Raw genomic sequence first — 18,774 nt, forward strand, 5'->3', positions numbered from 1 at the left:
AGGACCCTGACCCCCGCGCGACCCAGCACCTCGACGGTCCTGCTGGGGGGGGGCAGGGTTGGCAGGCCCCGAACCCTCCGCGTGCTTGTGGTCAGGCCGGGCAGCTCTGAGCTGACCCAGGCCTTCTGGGCTGAAATCGGAGCACCTCCTTTCACGGCTGCCAGGCAGGCGAGGCTGTGGCCCAAACTGTCACCCCAACTCCTGTAGGTGCCATGAAGCCCAGACTTGAAACAGCTTTGCCCCTGGAGGTCTTGGTGGTGGTTGGTGCAGAGATGCAGGCTGTAGCCAGACCGGGGCACAGAGGATGAGTCTGGGGAGCACGGAGATCCACTTAAAAACAAGACCCCAAAATAGCCAGTACAGGGAGAGATGGCCTGGAGCCCCGGGCCAGGCCGTAGAAAGCTCCACTTCCCTGAATGAAGAGGTGGTGAGAGCGCCCTTGTACTCCTAGAATTGTGCCTGCAGAAATGCACACGCGTGTACAGCCAAAGACACTGTGTTCCAAGTGGCTCTGTTGGTCACAGCTTCCAAGTGGGACCTGCCCGCAATTGGCAGGGGACTGCGGTGGGCTCTGAAAGGGTCAGGAGCCACAATTCCTTACTAATATATCAGGCTATTTGCCTATGAAAGGTGCCTTTTTCTCCTCCCTTCTTTCCTCGGAGATGGAGTCTCTGTTGCCCAAGCTGGCTTCAAACGCCTGGGCTTGAGCAATCCTTCGGCCTCAGCCTCCTCCTTCTAGTCCCGGTAGCTAGGATTACATGTGTGTCATGTGCCCAGCTGTCCGTTTCTGAGTGAACGTCAAATTTAAATTAAAAAGATGGCATGCTAACTTCCTCCACAAGACACCTCAAGGGCTGACTTAGGTTTACAGAGAGCCCAGGAAAGCTGCTGAGAGGGGCCGGCTGGCTGGCTGCCTCCTTGGTAAGGAGGCCTCCCGGCACCTGGCCAAGCAGAGTGGGAAGGACAGCACCCCTCCTGCTCCTCCTGTCCTTCCTGCATGTGGGACCAGAGGTGGGACTGTACTTGGCTGTGAGCCTGGAAAGACACCTTAATACATGTGGCAGGGCTCCCCAAGGGAAAGCAGTAGTTTGCTCACTGTCAGACACTATGATTGGGATGACAGCATCCTGGTCTCTTCCTCGCTCTCTGCTTGGCCATGGGCAAGTCCCTTTCTGGGCCTCTGTCTCCCTCTCTGCAGAATGCAAGGGATGGACCAGCCTGCTTTCAGGGACTCCTCAGACACCGCCTTCCGCTTCCGGGCTGACTTGAGGCCTTCTCCAGTTCTGGATGGATCTTGGCCCTCAGGGCACAGGGGAAGACCAAAGTCCTGAGACGCTTGCAGTTAAGGAGAGCCACACTGGGTGGGGAGAGGCCATCTTCTCCCAGCCCTGTGTGTTCCATACATTCTTGCCCAGTGTGGCCAAAATGTAAAGTCCTGGCCACTCTGTCCCCCAATGTCTCCTGGTTATGTCTGCAGCAAGCAACCTCGGGGGCTGGAGTTTACCCTAAATGTGGTAAATTCTCTGTGAAAGTTGTCAGAATCCAAATGGAGTCACTCATGTCAGATTCTGGGAAAAATAACAGGCACGGCTGAGAGTGTGAAGGAGGTGATCTTGCCTGTGCCTGCATGACACCAGCAACTGTCATAGGAGACTGTGCCACAGCCACAGCCTTGCACAGAAAATACTTCTGCAAGGACATCTGCAACAATGCCTGTCCCACTCCTGTCACTGATCCTTGTAGCCAGGGGTTGTCATTTCTAATAACATGAGTAATTTTTCTCATTTTGCCTTTAAAAACTTCCCCTTGCCTCCAACTCCTTAAATATGCTCAGAGTTGACCACAGTATTTGTGTGCCCACTGCAGTGCCACTCCTGAATGGACTCTGGCTTTGGGATCTGTCCTTGTTATTTAGGCCACATCTTAAAGCCCTGAGTTCCCTGAGTAATGCAGTCTCCCGTGTGTGTGTGTGTGTGTGTGTGTGTGTGTGTGTGTGTGCGCGCGCCATGATGGGACTTGGGAGGCTCTTGGGAGGCGGGAGGCTCAGGGAGCTGGTGCCAGCCTTGTGGCACTGAAACTCCTGCTCCCACTCTGAGAGGAAGTAACTGAGTCCCTTGTCTCTGAATCAGGAGTCTCATGATTAGAGATAGGCAGCCCTGGGGTTTGAATTGACTTGCTGTGACTCCCACCCCAGAATTATCTGAAAGCTGCTTTGTACCTAAGCTTCTGTTTCTCCCCGAGGTCTGATCTCACGGCAGCTCCCATGTGCACCTCATGAATGGACCCTATGAAGGTTGCATGCATTCCTTCTTAGCCATGGCTCTGTGGACGCTGCAGCCATTTCCGTTCTGCAGTGTTGGAAATCGTGGCGTGGTGGAAGCTGTGTACTTCTCGGGCTGGGCCGTATCACATCACTCCTAGCAGGGACGCCCTGAAAGAGGGTGCAGCTAGAAATGGCCAAAGTCTCTCCTCTCCTCCAGCCCTGGGTAACATTGGTCAGCGTGGGCCATTTCCATGAAGTCTTGACTGAACATTTCTCCTATGCCATGAGCCATTTGTATTTCTCTTTGTGTGACTTGTTTCATAACTTTTACTCATTTATTATCACAACTGAATTTTCATAAGAGAGAAAATCTAGAGGAAAAACCGCAATGTCCAGCACTAGCCCGTTCTTGGTGTACCAATGTTCAGTGATTTGATGAGATGCTAATATTGTTGAACGGGCCCACCGAGCACCACAGAAGACATATGGTGCCTTTGACCTAATATCATGTGAAAGTAGAGAAAACAAAACTGAGTGTGAGTGTGTAATTCTGACTGTGTGAAAGCAGTACTCATGCGGCTAAGCATTAGAAAGAAAAATGAAAACAAATGGATATTGTGTTCGATAACTGAAATTTTTGTTTTTAATTTCTTAAAATGTCATTTAACATTTTCAGGAAGCAGTTGAGATGGGAATAATTGTGCCGGAAACGTGGAGTGATATAATTACAGTACCTATGCTTGACCCCAGGTTTCTTGGCAACCAAAGCAAAAATCAAATTATGATTGCTCTGTGGTTCCTGTTTTCTGACCAAAGAAAGTGAACTGTGTTATCGGGAGAGACAGGGCTGTGCGTGACACTAAATTCTGATCATTTTCCTTCTGGGTCTTTATGTAAGAGGAGAGAGAGACTTGATGAGTAGCACATTTGCTCGCAGCTTGGGGTGGGGGACTGGTGTTTGGAGGAGTTCCGGTGGGGGATCAGGAGCGCGAGGCCCCCCACCCTGTGACCAGTCCTGGGTGAGATGACACACACCCTTGGAATCCGCTCTGAGCAGGAAGTCATTCATTGCGGCCCACAGTGACAGTCCAGCTTTCTCCCATCTCCGAGGAGGCAGGCAGCAGATCACTCTTTCCCGATGGCAGACAGCTCTGTCTCTCTGGAAGCTCCTAGCAGGCCCTCTGGGGCTGTTTCTCCCCAGATTAGGAGAAGAAAGGCTGTGGCACTGCCCAGCCTCTGAGGTGCGAGTTTTACACACAGTGCTGTGTTCCCTCCAGGGACATTTGAGAGCAGTAGCCTGCCCTGACCGCTGTCCATCCCTCCAGGCACATCTCAGCCTCAAGCCCCTCACCCTCCTGGCTCAGTGGCCACTGTCCCCTGGCCTTTGCATGACCCCTTAAGCCCCCGGCCCCCCCACTCCTGCCTCCCTTCCCTGATAGCCCCAAATTCCGAAGCCCTCCTCGAGGCCGTGTGTGTGTGACATCTGTCTAAGCTGTGACTGCTTCCTGTCCTTCAGATCTCAGCCAAAGCCCCTTGAGACAGTGTATCCTGCCCACCGTGCTGACACCCCTGGGACCCCCACCACGCATCTCCTTATGACACTGCCCCTCCCCCGGCACATTTCTGTACTTCTTTGTTCACGTGTTGACTTTTAAGAATCAATGTGGTGGCTCCCTGAGGGCAGGGACGGAGTTGGCCTGTGTTCCGGGCACACACTTCCTGCTTGAAAGTTCAAATGAGCGAGCTGTTTTCTAGCAGACAGCCCCGCTGTGCGGGAGGAGACACGGCTTCTTACGGGAGCCTTGTGTGACATCCCTGCCGTCATGAAGATTGGCCCCTCAGTCATGCCGTCCCACTGCCTCCTCCACGCCTCCCCAGGGCTGCCAAAACTGAGATTCCACCTGTCCCACCCATGCACAGACTGAGGCCACCTGGCTGGCGCTTCTTGAGCCTCGACAGCTGCTCTGACCTCGAGTCTCCCACATCGCACCCCCACACACAACAGTGCTAGCTAGGCTCATGGTCCTTGTCACAGTAAGTGGCATGGGTGACCACTCTATAGTGGGAATGTGCAGGGCACCTCAAATGTGCCCCCTGCCTTCTTGGGGATCCTCCACATCCAGGGAAAACCCCAGAACATCCAGGGAATCTCCGGGTTCTGAGGAAGAGGAAGGAAGTAGTTACAGAGGGCTTCCTGAAGAGGTGACCCAACATTGGCAGCAAGGAGCGAGCAGAAATGAAACAGGTCCCGGGCCTCTGGGTTGGTCCAGGTAAGGCAGGGGCAGGCACTGTCCAGATCGGGAGGAGGAATATTGGGTTCAGCACAGGCTGGGGACAGGGCAGGCTGGACAAGGGTCCAAGAGGTGGGCAGGGCCACCCCAGGAAGGTTGGCCTGTGGATGGTGGTATGTGTCCCAAACGTTTAAGCGTTCGGCAGAAGCCAGAGGCATGCTCAGTTCCCTGACCCGGGCTACCTTAGGCTTCTGGCTGAGGATGTGAGTTGCCCTATGCCAGCCCTTTGATCTTGGCAGCCCACAAGGAAGGCTCCTTTCCCAGGTCACTGCAAGGGAGACAGGATCATCAGGGCACCTGCCAGCTTCACGTGGTCCAGGGCCAGGATGCAAGGTCCTGAGCTGTTTCTCACCCCACAGCTCCTGCCAAGCATGGCACCAGCATCGGTGAGTGTTACCAGCTGACCTGTACCCCTCCTCAACTCCTATCTTGCCATCCTAACCTCATTCCATCTAGATGTGAGTGTATTTGGAGACAGGGGCATTACAGAGGTAGTGTTAGGGCTGCTGTCCTTAGAAAGAGGGTGACGCCGAAGGGGCCCATGTAGAGACTCAGGGAGAAGTCAGTACCCACACACCACAAAGTGAGCACTGAGAAGGAGCAAATCCCGCTGATGCCTCCTTGACTTTGCATCTCTGATCCTCAGAACTATGAGATAATAATACATTTGGGTTGCTCGAGCTGTCCCATTGCTGGTACTTTGTCGTGATGGCCTGAGCAACACAGACAGTTGGAAGGAGAGGTAGCTTCCTGTCTGTGACCTGTTAGAACCAGGAGAGGAAGGAGGAGGAGAAGAATACACATTCTAGGGCCTTCTGCAACCTTCTATGGACCACAAGACTATGGAACAAGTTCAAAAACAGCACTGCAGCATTCATTTTCAGGTTAAAATCCCATTCCTGAGGTGATGTGCTCAGCTCTGAAGACTCAAAGGAGCAAGGCCCAGAGAGGAGTGAAGCCCAGGAAACACTGAGGCTTCGGAGGAATGTTGTACTCAAAGTCAGATGGAACCGAAAGGTGAACCACCTGAAAAGTTAAGAGCATCGGTGCTTGTGTGTTAGTAAAAGGAAGCAAAAACCATCCCGTGGCTGGTCCTTCTGTTTAGGCTTCCCTTTGGTTTGGGACAGATTCACGTTTTTTCTGGGTCTGTTAGTCAAGTCTGATGCTCAGCAAGGAGATGGCACATTTCCTGTTGGAGGTGGAGGTCTGTCTTTCTTCCCCGTGTCAAGGATTTCCCCTGGCTCCCTTCCCACTGGGAGGTGACATGTCATCTCTCCCCCCACCTTCCATTAAAACAGGGGAGCCGGCCTGTATCTGGGGCCAGCCCGTCAGTGTGGTGGCCCCAACTCAGTGGCGGTAGGCTGCAGGGCTGGTGTCAGTGCTGTTTGCTGGTCATCCGCAGTAGCAATGGGAAGGACAAGGACTTCCCAGGATCCGCAGAGGCAGCGGAGCAAGCTGTGGCATCCAGGCCTGAGTGGCAGTGGCCCCGTGGTCCTGGCTGTACTCATGATGTCCCTGTCTTAGCCCCAATCCCGGGCCCAGCATGTCATAGTCCTGATGATTTTCTGAGCTGCCAAACTTCAGTCCCTGAGCTTGTGATCCTCCTGCCTCAGCCTCCTGAGTAGCTAAGATTATAGGTAGGCACCACTGCACCCAATACTGCCTTTTAATTTACTTGTTGATTTTATATATTTTATCGTATTTTTTGCGGTGGATTAGTTAATGGTCAGCTTGGAACACCCAGCTGAACTGAGTCAGCGTGGTTCTGGGCATGGAAGACCCACCTGAGCATTGTTGCCAATGGCATAAAAGGAGAACTACAGCGGAAGGCCGTTTGCTGTTGATTTTCTCAGAGAAGCTTGCCACAGCTGGTTTTCCTGATGCTACGAACTCGGCTGTTCTCGTTGTCAGAGGAGCTCGGGTCCTCGCTGTCACTGGGGATGGCTGCTGTTCTCCTCAGGGGAGCTCTGGTCTTCGCCTTGAGTGTCACTTCCTGGCTCCAGGGCAGACCTCTCTTCACCCTGCTGGCACAGGTTTTCTAGCTTCCACCACTGGCTTTGGGCCTTCCCAGTGCAGATCCTCACTACAGCCTTGCCTGAGATGTTGCCGTGGGCCCTTGGCCCTGAGCTGGACTCGTGGAGGACACTGCTGTGGGATCCAGGCCCCTGGCTGGATTCTTTGGGTCTCTGGTGCTCACTTTGCTGCCTTTGACTTTTTGGGTGAAAATTATAAAATAATCCTGTAAATTGTGTGTCCTGTATTACATTTATGCCCTTGCAAACCCTGACTACAATGTTATTTAAGGTGTACAATGTGATGTTTTCGTATATGGATACTTTGTGACATAACTGCTCTGGTAAAAATAAATTAACGTATTCATCATCTCACATGGTTATTTTTTGTTTTCCGATACTGATTGAACCCAGGGTCTTCATACTGAGCTATATCCTCAGCTCTTGTTTTTCAAAGTTTATATGCTTTATTGGTAAATGTTTGCAGCACATAGAGATCACAGTCCGCATGGGAAGTTGGTTCATGTACATAGCACATCTTAACTCTTTTCCATCTCCGTTCTCTCCCCTACCCCGCCACGTCTGGATCCTCTTCCAATTTGAGAAAGATGTCTCTCCTTACCTCCTATCATCTATGTTTCATTTTGCTATTTATTTATAACTTGGATCTCTCATATAAGAGAAACCGTGCCATATCTAAGCTTGTGGATTGATTTCACTTAACATGGTAGTCTCAACACGCATCCGTTTCCCTAAAAATGATTCAAATCTATCTTTCTTAAGGACAGCTAGTACTCTGCTGTGTTGTAATATTACCTATTCTTTATGCTGTTGGTAGACATTCGTGCTGCTTCCAAGATTTCGCTATGATGAGTTGTACTGGAGACCCCTGCCGTGGGTTCTGGACTCTTGCTCGGTGCTACAATGCATGTCAAGAAGAAAGACATAGAAACAGAGTTAAAGAGACAGACCCAGGGAGCCAGGACGACTAGTGTGTGAGCAGTCAGAGGCTTGAACAAGCAAAGGCCCTGAGCACCCAGGGCCATCAATATTTCTTGGTGACATCACGGTTAAATTGAGGTAAAGGGGCTACACGGAGTTGCTATGGACATGTTGTTGATTGTGAAGGAAAAGACAAAGAATTCTTGAGCTGGGAACAGAACAGACAAGACATAGGTGGTGCTTAATAATGAACCTCATCTTTTTAGTAAAATTTTAACTCTGGGAATGGAATTTTGGTGCGAGTCACCCTGACCTCAGCACGTAGGCTTTGCAGACTCCCTTCCGTGAACAAGCCAATTGCAGGGTTGACGCTTTACAGCCTGCGCTGCTTACAGCCTGCCATGGGCATAATCCACGGGGTGGCCTCCTACAGAAATGTGCTGCAATTTCTATTTTGAGACAGGGACTCACTAAGTTGCCCAGGCTGTGCTCAAACTTGTGATCCTCCTGCCTCAGCCTTCCAAAGTGCTGGGACTACAGGCGTTGCCACTGTGTTCAGCAGTTACCTTTTATGTGTATGTGGTAAGAGCCCCTAAAATCTATTCTATAGCCAAAATCTTCAATATAGAATAATATCTTTAAGTATAGTCCTCGTGTTATACATTTGATCCCTAGACCTGTTTGTGCTGCTTATCTGCAGTTTGATATTCTTTGACCTAAATCTTCCCACTTCCTCCCCTGACCCCTGCCCCTGGTAACCACTGTCTTTTCTGTTTCTATATATTTGACATGTTCATTTTTTCAGATCCCATATACAAGTGAGATCATAAGGTACTTTTCTTTCTGGTTTTGCCTTATTTTACGCAGCAGAATAGCTTCCAGGTTCACCCGTGTGGGCACTTTACGTGTGTGTGTGTGTGTGTGTGTGTGTGTGTGTGTGTGTGTGTGGTGCTTGCTGCGATAACATTCAGGGCCTCAGACACACCGGGCACATCCTCTTGCTCTGAGCCATGCTCCCAGCTGCAGTTTTACTTCTCTCATTCCACCAGGGATCAAACTCAGGACCTTGTGCTTATGAGACAGGCGACAGAACCACCACTGAGCCAAATCCCCAGCCCAGCACTTTATATCTTTATTGCTTTTCTGCATGAAATATTTTTCCATCATGTTTTCTAATTTATTGCTAATATAAAGAAAAGCTGTAAGATTTTTACATATTCCTTCTGTTTAACTACATTATGGTGGACATTATGTACAGCCATACTTATTGCCATGAGATTTATAATAGAGACACAATCATATATAGAAACTTAACAGCTAATGTTTAATATAGAGGAATAGTTAAGTAAAAATAATATATCCCCACTATGGAATATTGTATAACTCTTACACGTGTAACCAGGAAGATTGTTATAACCAAGGTCTTTGTTTTTAAAATAAAATACAAATAAAAGCAGAACTCAAAATCGCAGCAGGGCGTGGTGGCACAGGCCTGTAATCCCAGCACCCGGGAAGCTGAGGCAGGAGGATTGATGTGAGTTCGAGACCAGCCTGGGCTACATAGTGAGTTCCAGGTCAGTCTCAACTACATAGTGAGACTCTGTCTCAAAAAACCAAAAAAAAAAAAAGAACTCAAGAACTCAAAATTGCACACATTCTAGGCTTTTAAAAAATATACATTAATATGGAAGTATACATAAATATTGGAATAAGAAGTCCTTCCTATTAGGATAGTGGTATTTGTATATCTTTCTGTGTTTAACATATTTTTACCCTGCACATGTATTATATGTTTCCATTAAAAACAAAGTTATCTACAATGGGCCATCCTAGTGGTTCTGCAGAACTTATTTTTACAAAATCAGAAGTTCTCTCTTGCCCAGGAAAACGAGACAGTTTCTTTATTTTTAATTTTTTGAAATTTATAATGCACTTTTAACCATAACCAAATTATAGAAAATTAGAAAAATAGAAATGAAAATTACCCATAATCCCCCAAATTACCCATAATCTCATTCTCTAGACACAGCTAGACTTGCAATCTGTTAATTTTCAGTGTTTTATGTGCATAGGTTACATGGCTCATCTCAGGGTCCATAATTCTGAAATGTGACTTAACAGCCTCTCTGATGCTACAGAGCCCTGTGGCCTTTCCTTTTCAGTGGCGCCCAAAATGCCAGCAAGGTCGAGAAACATCAGCACCCCCCACCAGAAATTCAGATTGACTCCAGTCTCTCTGCTGTTATAAGGAATACTGCAAAGACTGTTTATTGTTCATAAGCCTTTCCACATTTGGGGTTATTTCTCTAGGATGGATTCCCAGAAGTCAGATGAAGGAGTCAAAGGTCACATACTACTCTAATGAGCATCTCTTTCTAAGCCAGCGAAGCCACCTGCTGTTCACTGGAAGGACACATGTTTCCAATTAGTAGCCTGGAGTTTCCTCACAGGTTCCAGCTAAAGGTACAGGGGAGCCCCTGGGGTCTGTAGGACAGAACAAACTTGCTAAGCTAAACTGTATGTGCAGAGTCTCCGTTGTAGTATTTTTCCAAAGGAATTCGACAATCTTTTGTACTGGCTTGTTTTAGGAAAATCTACAATAGCTCTGAGGCGTAACAGTTCCCATTTGGGCTGGTTGCAATGGTACATACCAGTAATCCTAGAATTCTGGGAGGCTGAGGCTGGAGGATCACAAATTAAGCCCAGACTGGGCAACTTGGCAACTTAGGAAGACCCTGTCACAAGATAAAAAATAGCAGAGAGCTGAGGATGTAGCACAGCGGTAAAGCACCCTTGGGCTCAATCCCCAGTACTGAAAAAGAAGAAAAAGTACCCACTTGGACGAGCAAGGAGCAGCCCCAGGCACATTCCTGTCAGGGCCTGGGCTTAAACTGCTGTCCTCCCTGCCACAACTAAACTCAGTTAATAAGTTGTCTTTCCACCTCTCTGTCCCCTTCCTGCTGGTGAGAAAACGAAGGCTCAGATGGGTGGAGGAATTTCCTGAGATGAGGGTCCTCAGGGAAGAGGACCAGGGTGAGTTGCCAAGGGACAGCATTGGAGGCCACGACCCACCTCTCAGCTGGCAGCATGTCTGATGGTCGAGATCAAGCTTTGCCATCCAGACTTGCCTTGGGGTCTAGCAGCCTCCTCCTCCCACTCGCTGGATGATCTGCAGTCACTGGCCTGGAAAGGGACAATGACATAACCATCACGTTGGTATCGGGCGGACTAGCCCTGTGCTGGGCACTCCGAGCCTATTAAATGTTAGCGGTAATGGAACAGGAAGAGGAGAAGGAAGAGAAGGAAGAAGAGGAAGAGGAGTGGCTTTCCTTCCCCTCCTGAGGGAAACATGTCATCTTTCCCCTGAGCCAGGCCCAAGCCAGCCTGCGCCTGGAACTCAGTTCCTAAGGCTGACTTTGTTTAGAGACCCCCTGGGACCGGATCTCATGTTCAGACCCTCAAGCACCTTTCACTCCCCCATCTCCTACCCGGGGGCGTAATAGGCACCTGTGTCACATATGGGGTGCAGGCTGGTGGCCTGCCAAGCCTGCAGGATCTTGACACAAGGCAGCCTGACCAGCACTGCCATCTTCTCACCACAGGGGCTCAGGTTGACCCAGAGAGAGTGGAAGTTTGTCCAGCTCTCAGTGGCATTCAGGGCTCTGTATAGCACAGGAGGCCTGGCTTGAGGATGCGTTGGATCACATCCCGGGCTCTGCACACATCCCTCCCTCCCCTGGTGACCCCAGGCCTCTGTAGATCTAGGGTTTGCCCACGAGCCCCGGAGACTGCCCAGCTGGACACCAGACTCTGCCAAGACTGGCCACGGCCCTGTCAGGTGAGCGTACGTTGCCCACTAAACAGATAGGGAAATTGAGGTACAGCAAGGCCAGTGAGAAGTTGAGGCTGGTACACTCCTCTCCCCAGTTCTGGCTTCAGCCCAGAAGTCAAAGCACTAAAGCACCAGAGGAATGGGCAGGGGAAGCAAGGAATTCACATGGTTAATTCTCCCCAACCTTGGCCTTGTCAAGAGTCCTGATGAGTCTCTTGTAGCTGAGCACGGTGGTGCACACCTAATCCCGGCCCTCTGGGAAGCCAAGCAGGGGGATCACAAGTTTGAGCCCAGCCTGAGCAATTTAGCAAGACCTTGTCTCAAAATAAAACATAGAGAAAGTGCTGGGGATGCAACTTTGGCCCCGCAAAAGCCCCTAGTTCCATCCCTGGTGCCATAAAAATCAAAAACAGAGGCTCAATGAGAAAGAAGAAGACAGGCAACAGAGCAGCTACGGAGATTCTGGGACTGGCCTGGGTGACTCAGAGCAGGCGGTGGGGGGGCTGTGTACGGGAACCTGGGAGACTATCTGGCACACCGACTGCAAGTGAAGTCACAAAAGCCAAGCCTGGATTTCCAAAATGTTTTGGAAAATTATATGAACCACATTTTAACCGTATTAAAAATGCAGGAAAAACATCCCTCACCTGAAATCCCACTACCCTAACCCACCATGCTTAATTTTCCCACGTTCCTCTCCAGGTTCCTTTCGCTGGCAGCAAAGATTTCTCCAGCACTCTCAGCGGTGTGGACACTCTGAGCATTTGACGGTGTGTGAGGAGCAGATTCAGAGACGTGTGCTTTCTCCAGTTTTTTAGATTCCGAGTAAACAGTTGATAGCCCCAGGCCAATGTTGTCACTGCAACAACTGGGAAAAGCTGGATAAATGACACAAATTAGACTTTGGAATGCGAAAAAGAGCCATGGAAACAATGGGGATGGGTTGCAGATTAGACTGAAATCTAGCAGTGGAAAACGTAAACTGACCACCGGCAGCTTTTCTGAGAGCTGAGGATTGAGGTTTCCCCTGCACAGCCTCTTCCAGAGGGAAAAACAAAACACAACATTTTTTTTTCAGTGCTGGGAATTGGACCCATAGTCTCAGAACTAAGATATATCTCCAGCTTTTTTTTTATGGTTGTTGCTTACTTGTTTTTCTTTTTCTTTTGAGACAAGGTCTTCCTAAGTCACTAAATTGCCCATGCTGGGCTTGAACTTGCATCCTCCTGTCTCAGCCTCTTAGAATGCTGGGATTACAGGTGTGCACCACCATGCCTAATGCCCACATATACTTGGTGTGCTTGTTTGTTTGTTTGTTTGAAGACAGGGTCTCAATATGTAGTTCAGGCTGGCCCTGAACTCACTATGTAGCCCAGGCTGGCCTCAAACTCACAGCGATCCTCCTGCCTCAGCCTTCTGAGTGCTAGGATTATAGATGTGTACTACCACACCTGGCACCAGGCACATATACTTGGTTGAATGTACATACAGAGGGAAGGGAAGGGGTTCACTCTGCTGGCTGTTCCCCCTACTGAGTCATTTGTGGAGTTCTTTTGGGACAGAACTGAGGAAGGAGCTGACTATCTTGGAGTCTTCAGGGCCAAGGAGGCAAAGAAAGCCCCACTAGGCTCTCAGAATGGTATGATCTGGGGACAGGGACACCCGGAGAGAGGATGGAATAGGACTGCAATGACAACCCAGCCTCCTGCCTGTCCATTTCTGATTGGATTGAGTCAATGCTCCCTCATACTCTTGGCCATCAGGGAAAGTTATGTATTTAGCTTTTTTTTCACTTAAGTGTGAATACTTTTAGGGGGTGAGGAGATAGAATGACAGCACCCAGAACAGCTTTGATGTTTATACATAAAATCCCACATGCCACAAAAATTATTAGACATGAAAACTTAGGAAAACACGACAAGCAGTGAAAAGACAGGCAAAAGATTTATCAGTGGACAGGGATTTAAAAACAATGATTAGTAGGTCAAAGAAAAACAGAAGAAATGATATTTACAATAGGAAATTGGAGAGAGAGGGGAGAGAGAGAGAGAGAGAGAGAGAGAGAGAGTATGTACTGGGGATTGAACCCAAGCATTTGCACTGAGCTACATCCTCAGCCCCTTTTTTCTTTTTAGATAGGGTGTCACAGTCTGGAGATCCTCAGTGCTGGGACTGCAGGCCTACACTACCACTCCCTGCTGGGAATCGGACTCTCTGAAGAGAAAGGACCAAATCAACATTCTAGAACTTTCAAAAATTACAGCTTGACAAGTTAGACCTAGCAGAAACCAGAAAAAGTGAACTCAAAGGAAACCAACAGAACAGTTATTAAATTGGAACAGACGCCAGCGGCAGGTCCTCCCCGCACTGCCCTCCGCCCCAGCCCTTGCGTGCTGTGTGCAGGTCCTGCTGGGCTGAGGACAGGAGCAGAGCGGGCCCTCGCCCAGGGGGAGCTTGTGTGAGCCCGAGCCCTCCTCTCCCTTCTTGGAAGTTCCTCCTTCCAGATGAGCAGCTTCTCACACCTCAAGACGAGGTTCTGCCCTGCATTTCTAAAGTCCAGCTGGGTATGGGCCTCCCTTCTGGGGACCCCGTGCCATCTCTGAGGCGCCGATGTATTCGAACAATACGCTTAGCTGATACCTGCCGAGGACCTCACAGCGCCAGGCTCAGAGCTGGTGGCTAAACATTAAGGAAGAAGTCCCAGGCCTGCCCTCAGGGAAGGGAGATTCTTAACGAGGAACATTTGAAGGCCAACCACTGGGTAAAGTGCTTTTGAGTTAATATTTTGTAAATCTGAGGTTCTGTTGCCCTAATGGGATTAGGTTTAGAAGTACATGTCCCTGGCATTTTTCCAGCCAGCCCTGAATCACGGCCCGCATTCATTATTGGCATTAAAGAATCCCAGAAACTACTAAAAATGCACGAAAGTAATTTGGAATATACATACATACATATATCCTCATCTTTTCATGCCTAATCTCAAATGCTAATTTTCCAGGCTTAAATTTTGGCAAGTTAGATTCACAACGGGGATTTAGGCCAAAGAAACACAAAACAAGACCAAACTGAGAAAGAAAAAGAAAAATGTGAATGTTGAAGATGATCATCAGCCAGGCAAGACTGAGCCCTCGGATCAAAACTGAGACACCCCCCAGGGGACACATGCAGTTTTTACGGCAGCCTCTCCTTGCACCTAATCTCTCTCTGCACACGAAAGTCACTTTCATAAAACTTCCCAGACTCGCTCACACTCTAGAGAGACCATCTGTTGGCGATTTCGGGGCCTTATGACTTCATCCCGATGCCAGTGAAAATTCAAAATATGCTTCTCAGAGCTTAATGGAAAATGAAACAGACCATAAAGATATGAGATCCTACTTTGAAGAAACAAGCTAAGGACGGGGCCACAATTACATAATACCTTGGAGCCCAGCCAAAAGATATTCTTTTTAAACAGTGAAGTCACCCCCAGGGCTTGCGACACGGGCTTTGCTGCCCAGGTCGCCCAACAATTCAGCTGTGGGATGATATTCCCAGGTCCCCTGCAAACACTGCCCCACTGAGACCCTGACTTCACCGGATAGCAAACTTGGCCCTCCCCGGGGTGAGCTTTTCCTTTTCATTCTGACAGTTTTAAATGGAAAGATTTCCCTAAATGCAGAATATATTTCCCTGCTGTTAGAAACTGTGTGGGTCACGACGTTTCTTTCTCCTAAGTGGCTTCTTCTAGGACACAAGCGTGAGCCCTCAAAGGCTGGGCTTCTGCCAGCACAGAGCCCCGCCCGGGACACATAAACAGACCAGCTCTGCGTCTGGCCCTGTGCAGGAGGGAGACTTGGAGGAGAAGGCGGAGGAGATGGTCCCCGGGCATCCAGGCTATACAACAAGCACCTTCCTTATAATTCTTTGTGACATCTTAGTGAGTCTGCACCCCAAACACCAGGGCACAACCCAGAGAGAGAATTCCAACCTGTGCCCACATCTCACCTGCTAGCCAGAAAAAACTGCCTAAATTCCGGAAGCTGCCGGCTAGGATTGAGACTGGGCCTGAGACTTGCGCCTCGGGGTAAATACCCACCACTTCCCTGGCCGAGCTGCCTGTGCAGAGCTCCCTTGGCAAACATCCTGATGCCTTCCTGAGAGCAAAGGGCCCCAGCGCTGGAAGAGAGAGGAGGCCGAATCCACGAAAGGTCGGGGTTCTTGCCAGTGCGGGCCCGTTTTGCCCACCACGCAGCATGCTGATCGCTGAAACAATGAGTTTTGCAAAAGGGTTTATTTACAAGGATGTGGTGAACGGAGATGGGAGGCGAGTCTCAAATCTGCTTCCCCAGGAGAGGTTTAGACACAGGATGCTGCGTAGGGAAAGGCAGTTGGAGGCTGGAAAGCAGTTGATGATTTGCTACAGATGTGACATCAAGCTCCAGCGCTTACCACGTGACCCACCTGTCCGAGGGGCTGGTGATTTTTCTTCTGAGATCAAACTCAGGGCCGGTGCACGCTACACACACACTGTACGGCGAGCCTCACCTCCAGCCCTAAAACTGATGATTTTTAAGATCAACTAAACACAAGCCAGTAAGAACAAATGAAGCAAGTTGAGTCGGAAGGGTTTATTTAGGTCCCCTCTGTTTCAGGTTTGTAAAGACTCCTATACCGTTGTCCCCCAAAATAGGAGATCAGAACTGGTTCCAGGAGAGGCAGACCCAAGGGACGCAGGTAGAATCACAGCTAACCTTTTAAAAGTTCAAATCTGAATGCTCTGTTCTGTAGCCACAGGCCTTACCACGCCCTACCGTAGACTCTGCCGTTTTCCCTACTTTGATTACAGGCATAGTTTGGAAGCCGTTTGGATTTGTAGCATCTGGCCCAGAAACACTGATTTGTTCCTGCCGTAAATACTGGTACTAGATCTAGAATGACCCTCAAACTCTCAGGCGCTCAGAGGCAGAGCTTTTGGAAGGTGATCAGATCGAGGTGGGTGCTGTACCTGACTTGCTGTTAGGAGGTAGATTTGACCAGAGGAGGTGAGTCACTGGGGACGTAGCCTGGAAGAATAAATCTCCGTCCCTGGGTCCTCCCTTCTTTCTGCTTCCTGGACACCTCTGTCAGGTCCTTCCACCCTGACACTTTTGCCTGGAGCCCACTGACTATGGACTGGAACCTCCAAAACCACAAGCCCAAATGAATCTCTCCTCCTTTAAATTGTAGATGAGAGCCGGGGATTTAGCTTAGTGATGTTGCCGCCTGCCTCGCAAGCACAAGGTTCTGAGTTTGATCCCTGGTACCAAACATAAACAGATTAAAAATAAAATAAAATAAATTGTAGATACTAGGTATTGAGTCCCAGTGATGAGGAAAGTGACCGAGGTATGCACCAAGTACTTATTGTGTCCGGAAAGGGACTAAGGGTTAGAGGAAGATTCAGATATCAAGACATGACTATGCCCAACATTTAAGGCAAAAAATAGCACCAGTTTTATCCAAATTCTGTCAGAAAATAGAGGAGGGAATACTTCCCAATCCATCGGCAAAGGCCAGTATTTCCCTCGTTACCAAAACCAGACAGGAACTCTCGAAGAAAAAGAAATTGTGGCTTTATATCCATGAATATGGATGAAAACATATTTCATGAGATACTGTCAAGTCAAATCTGTGATACATAAAAAAGAGAATACATCATGTGCCACTGGGCCTTGCCACAGAAATTCAGGTAGGCTTAACATCTGAAAATCAAGGGCCAGGCATTTAGTTCAGTGGTGCCAAGGCCTACCTTGCAAGTGCAAGGTCCTAAGTTCGATCCCCAGTATCAAAAAAAAATTATTTAGAAAATCAGTGTCACTCACCACATAGCCATATATCATAATCATTTTTATTGAGTTTCTCGGTATATTTAGGTATACCTTATGATCCATTCATCATGGAGAATTTGTACCTGTACATCGTATATCTTGATTCTTATCTTTTCTCACTCCCCTGCCCTCCCTTCAACCCCTCAACCCCCATTCACATAAGCTTTGTTTCCATTTTTTCCTTCTTACTTTCATTTTTTTCTTTCCCTTCTCCCCCCACCAGTTCCCTTTACCCTTTGAACATTTTCTTCCTATTTCACAATATCTATTATACATTTTGGTCCTCATTTACACCTTTAGTTTCTCACACCAGAGAAACAAAACAATTCAATATCTACACATGTGTGTCCTATTTATTTCACTTATGAGTATATGGCCTCAAGGTGTATCCATTTAGCTATAAATATCTCAAGTTTATCTTTCTTTCTGGCTGAGTAGTACTCCATTTTATAGAGAAATAGCATGGGACCTAGCACAAAGAATCAACAACTGGGATTTGGGGATGGGTACTGGGGATTGAACTCAGGACCTTCAGCTTTTGAGGCAGGTGAGGGCGCACTGAGCCAAATCCCCAGCCGGGATCTCATCTTACTAAAAAGCTCCTGCAGAGCAAGAGAAATCGCCAACAGAGTGAAGAGACAACCTACTATGTGGGGAAAAAATTTTCACCAGCTGTTCCTCAGACAAAGGACTACTATCTGGACATATAAAGAACTTTAAAAAAAATCAGATCCCCCCAGATTTAAAGACCCTCATCCAAAAGCGGGCATCTGAAATGAACAGACACTTCAGATGAAGAAGTAGAAGCAGCAAATAAACATATGAAAAAATGTTCAAATCATCGGTCATTTGAGAGATGCCGATGGAAACAACGCTGAGATTCCATCTCACCCCAGAAGAATGGCTGCTATCGAGAAATCAACCAAGAAGAAATGCTGGCTGGGGTGTGGGGAGAAAGGAACCCTTCTCCACTGTTGGTGGGAGAGCAGACTGGTGCGACCACTGTGGACATCAATACGGAGACACCTCAGAGAACTAGGATTAGAGGTTCCTTTGACCCTGCTATTCCCCGCTGGGTATCTTCCCAAAGAATTCAAAGCATCACAGCACATATACACACCCATGTGTACAGCAGCACAGTGTGTGACAGCTAAATCTTGGAAACAGCCCAGAAGCCCATCGACTGGTGAGTGGATAAAGAAGATGTGGTTTTTCACAATCATTTCAATAAATGTTAAAAAAGCATTCAACAAAATCCAACATCCATGCATGAGGAAAAGGGTCGGTGGGGGCCGGGGATTTAGCTCAGGGGCACCACGCCCGCCTTGCAAGCACAAGGTCCCGAGTTCAAGCCCTGATGGGGGGGCCTCAGCGAGCGATGAAGAGAAAGGAGCTCCTCACATTGGTGAAGGGGGCCTCATAACCCGACCCTGGGTGCTGCAAAGAGCTGGGTCACTCCCAGTCCGGGAAATAAAGATGCAAGCGCTGGGTGCAAAAGGAGTGCCCAAGGAGAAAAGGTGCAGTGAAGGCAAGAGAGAGGGGACACCGGCAGCACACAGGACAGGACCCTGCCAAAATAGGAGGG

This window comes from Fukomys damarensis, unplaced genomic scaffold, assembly GCF_012274545.1.
Source record: "Fukomys damarensis isolate Sample0158 unplaced genomic scaffold, DMR_v1.0_HiC HiC_scaffold_19, whole genome shotgun sequence".
Classification (NCBI taxonomy): domain Eukaryota; kingdom Metazoa; phylum Chordata; class Mammalia; order Rodentia; family Bathyergidae; genus Fukomys; species Fukomys damarensis.